The 4554-nt window shown below is 31.1% G+C and overlaps 1 protein-coding gene across 1 annotated transcript in view; it reads left to right on the forward strand.

Annotated features, from left to right (window-relative positions):
- The window catches only part of LOC118737833 (protein timeless homolog), a 532077-nt gene that overhangs the window by 478881 nt on the left and 48642 nt on the right, over window positions 1–4554 (forward strand). The window lies entirely within an intron of this gene.

The raw sequence follows: 4554 nt of genomic DNA on the forward strand, positions 1-4554 counted from the left end.
ACTCTGCTTCTCTGCAGAAGACTTGAAGGAATAGCACCCAATTATTTATTTTACCATTTTTTAATGCCAAACATTTTTTATGGGTACCTCCATTGCTTTTTTCGGGTTATAAAAAATAGTTTATATTGAAAAATAGTTAAACAAGCAATAAAGTATTACTACTGAAAGTCTCCTAAAACGAAACAGAATATTTCGGTCAAAAAATATTGATCTTCAACATTTCTATTCCATTTCTACGGGAAACTGTTTTTCCCAGATAAAAGCATGGAAAACTTTGAGCGCTTTGAGCGACTTCTAAATATTGTTAACCGACTTCCAAAAAAGGAGGAGGTTATCAGTTCGTCGGAATATTTATTTTTATTTTTTTTTTTATGTATGTCACCGCATAACTTTGGACCACGTCAACCGATTGCGATAATTTTTTGTATCGGAAAGGTAGTGTCTCAGAGGTGGTCCCATACTAATCTGGTTAAGATCCGATCAGTGGATCATGAGATATATATATATATTTTTTTTTTTATATGAGAGTTTAAGTCGGTTTTTTTTTGCTAAAAATTACTTGTTTGATTTCGAAACACACACCGGGGGTACATTTTTTCGGCATAGAACAATCCTAAGGGGTGAGAGCATTAAAATTCATTACTTTTTTTTGTTCACCCTAATAAATATGTAGGTGCATACAAATTCTACACTTAACTATCCAAAGATGAGTGCTCTCTCAAACTACTGTGAATTGTCACAACAAATACTTTAAATTTAGATTGAGAGACTGTTACTAAATTATGTTTGATCGTACTGGACGCACTAACATATTTAGTATATACATATGTATGTTCATATATACACATATGCATGTAGAGTATATCTATACCCTGCAGGAAATTAAATCAATTTGAAAGTAATTATTAAACTACTTTATTTTCAACAATAACTAATTGAAATTCTCACTTTTTCTCCTGCATCGAACTGATTTATTTAACATGGCGAAGTCCTAGGAAGCTGTAAATTCAACTATTTCAAAATGCATTTAGCTCAAAACACTTCAAAGTCAGTATGCTTCGTTTTAATGCGCTTTCGCTCTGCACTTCACAGGTGCTTTTTAATACTTCGAAGACACAAATTGTTTCTTTGAGTGAAATGAGTATCAAAATTCGAAAGAGTATCAAAATTCGAAACTGTTTGATCGACCTTTAAATATAGGGGTATGTTTTTTGCACTGTGCATTGAAATTCGGACTTTCCTCTGTCACGTGCATTTTTGGGCCATCTTAGTGTACATACATACATATGTATGGTTTGTCGTCACTAGGCTTAGTGTATTCAAGTGTTCTAAAAAAAGGGTATTTTGTCATTAGTAAAAAATAAAAAAATAAATATAAATCAGAAGAATAATATGGCCTTGATAAATATATTAAATCAAAAGAAAATAATAGTAGCTTATTGACACGAGGGATGCAGGGGATCTACCTCCATCCCCCTGACTACGCCACTGAAACATAGATATAGCTAAACCGTTGTCTATGTAATTATATGTTTTCACTTCTCTTTTAGGCCATAAAACAATATATGATAAATTCATATTTTTAGTTTTCAAATTAGAAAACCTTCAAACTTTGCATTGTTTTCTCTCTTTCGACATTTTTAAAGTTTGGTAGAAACATTAGCTGCGGCAGCATAATATCACTATTACTGCTGTCATATGAAGACCCGCTTTATGTTCGTTGACACGAAAATGCTATTAAAACTACGTACATATAGGCATTCAAATATTTACGGCTACTTATTTCCCCCCGATCGCTGAGCAATTACTCATTTGAGTACATACATACATACAAAAACAAAATTAATCTAATCCTCTGTGTGGCATCACTATGTGTGATACTATGGGTTGTATGGGTATGCAGTAGCATTATGAGCAGGAATTATTGAGATTTATATTTAAGAGTACATATACACTTTTTACATAGGCATAAAAATAAGCATACATGAATGGATATATATAAATATTTATATTTCTACATACATATGTACATACAGATATACAGTATGTACATAAGCAGGTACAGCAAGTAAATTGTTGTCGTTCAATCTAGAGAAAACACTTCGCTATTTCATGTTTGTAATCTTTTTTACACTAATTTTACATTTTTCAGTATGTTTTTGATCTTTTTTGTACTCTCTCATTTGATTACAAATGTACATAAAACCGTGTTTTACTTGTTTTTGCTCATAATTTTGATTGTAAATATGTAGTGAGCGTCGTCCATTACTACATACATGTCTCACACCATCTGCAAAAGGGGCACAAGGTAAAAAAAAATTATTTAAGTCGTTTTTTTTTTTGCATATACAAATCGTAGAATTTATCTTCAATTAATGCAAATATATTTTTTTCGTGGTTATATTTTCCAACTCGAAAACTACTGTTGTACCTGTTTTTGTTTTAATTGCGTTTAATCTGTACTATCCACAAGCAATTATATTTTCGGATCTGATTTTTGAATTTTGCCCCTTTTTAGGAGGGTATGCGATATGTACGTACCCATATATATATTTAGAAAGGGTGCTCCAAATAAGAGTGTATTTTTTCGAACAAAATCTTTATGTCATCATCTCAGCGTACTTGATGGACTCGGAAATGTGACTGCTGTAGCTAAAGTGAACGACTGATTACAGGTCATTTAGGTAAACGATGAACTACACATTTGCATGACAGCTGATCTTTTGCAGGCGGAGATAATAATGAACATAAAAGGGCAAACAATAATTTTTTCGAAAACTAAGTTCATTAGCCAGTCTGGATATTGTACTTTCATTTTACCAGACTTTTTTGTGGGTCTGTGGTTTTTCGCTGGCAACCTATGCACATACATAGGTCCTAAGCGATAAATTTAATATCTTTTCAAACATTAAATATGTAAGTATGTGTGTACATATTTGCTTTTATTTCAAATAATATACCCGTGCTATGGCCACTCTCTTCATACTTGCGTCGGATTTTAATTTACACTATCAATGTACTATTTCAACGAGCTGTTGAACTATTCTAAATTGTTGTTAAATTCTTTAACCATAAATCATGTGCACGTAAGTCTCGCTTAACAATCAACTGACTTTTATTATGGATGTGCACCGGATTTAGCAAAAGAAAAATGCAATAAATATATTTTGTATGTACATATATCATGTTGATTTTACAGCATTACGTATGCAAATTTACATACATATTTCTATTTAACCACATTTGCTTGAAATATTATTTCTATTACCGTTGTATGAATAAGTTAAATTTTGATAAGTAGTCATATTATTTAATCGAAAAGGTACACATTTTTCAGTCATGCTGTATCTAGGGTTGCCAACATATTCTAAGTTATTTATGGTACTTTAAAAAAAAAATAAAAAATATAGTACACTTCAAATATATATAGTATTTTATTTAAAAGAAAAAGTAAAAACGATTTTTAACTAATGGAAAATGAAATTATTTTAAGTAAATTTGTTAATTCGTTCTCAGTAATATAACTGTTTTCGATTATAACCTCTTTCGCTAATAAACTCACCATGACCCTTTACTTTGAAGAATATTTTATTTAATATTGTTTTTTTCAGAATAACGGTCATCGATTTTAATCAAGGAATGAAACCGAAACCCAAACCGAAACCGTAACCGTTTAAAACCGTTTCGTTTTTCAAAACCGAAACCGAAACCGTAACCGTTATCTTGACCTGAAAAGGAACGATACCGAAACCATTTCAATCACAGGTTTCAATCGGTTTCCAGAAATTTACAAAAATAATAAATCAAAATTTCTTTGAAATAAATGATTTATTTAACCAAAATCAGCAATATTTTGTTAAATTCTTGTTAAGTAGTAAATAAGTATGTCAAGGTAACTTTTCGCAAAAAGCTACTAAAATAGTGCCTAATAAATTAAATCTCCGATCTGGCATCGGTTATTTGGAAGAAGTCAATTTGATTTTCATTTTCACGTGTATAGTTGTAAAGGACACAGAAATGAAGGGGTTTCATAATTATGTAGTAAATATATGACGAAAATAACAATTATATTTTAGTTTTCATACACTTTTAGTTTTACAGCAAAAAGGAAACATTTAAGTGAATCTGGTGATGACGTTGTTGCTGTGTATCTATGTAGTTTTCAGCGAAAACTGGTTTTCGTTTGACAGATTTTACATGGACGAAAACACAAGTTTTAGGTCGAAAACCAGTTTTAACAACGAAAACATGTTTCCGATGTGACGTGAATCAGCTGTTTCTCGACTTGTGGGCACGAAATGTGGTTTTTTGCTATCTCGTACTTCTGGACTTTGTTCCATTTTTGAAAGAAAATGTTTCTCTTATTCTCTAATTACCAAATCCGGTCCGGATTGTTAGGGAAAGAACCTAGTGTTGATATTATCAGTGAACTGTAATTTTCAATTTTCTTTCCTCAACCTTTAACATTGTGATTTAAATAATATCAACAAAATTTCTGTGAAAAACCGAAACCGGAACGAAACCGAAACCAAAACCGAAATAAATTTTGAAAAA

This window comes from Rhagoletis pomonella, unplaced genomic scaffold, assembly GCF_013731165.1.
Source record: "Rhagoletis pomonella isolate Grant_MI unplaced genomic scaffold, Rhpom_1.0 Rhpom_scaffold_00004, whole genome shotgun sequence".
Classification (NCBI taxonomy): domain Eukaryota; kingdom Metazoa; phylum Arthropoda; class Insecta; order Diptera; family Tephritidae; genus Rhagoletis; species Rhagoletis pomonella.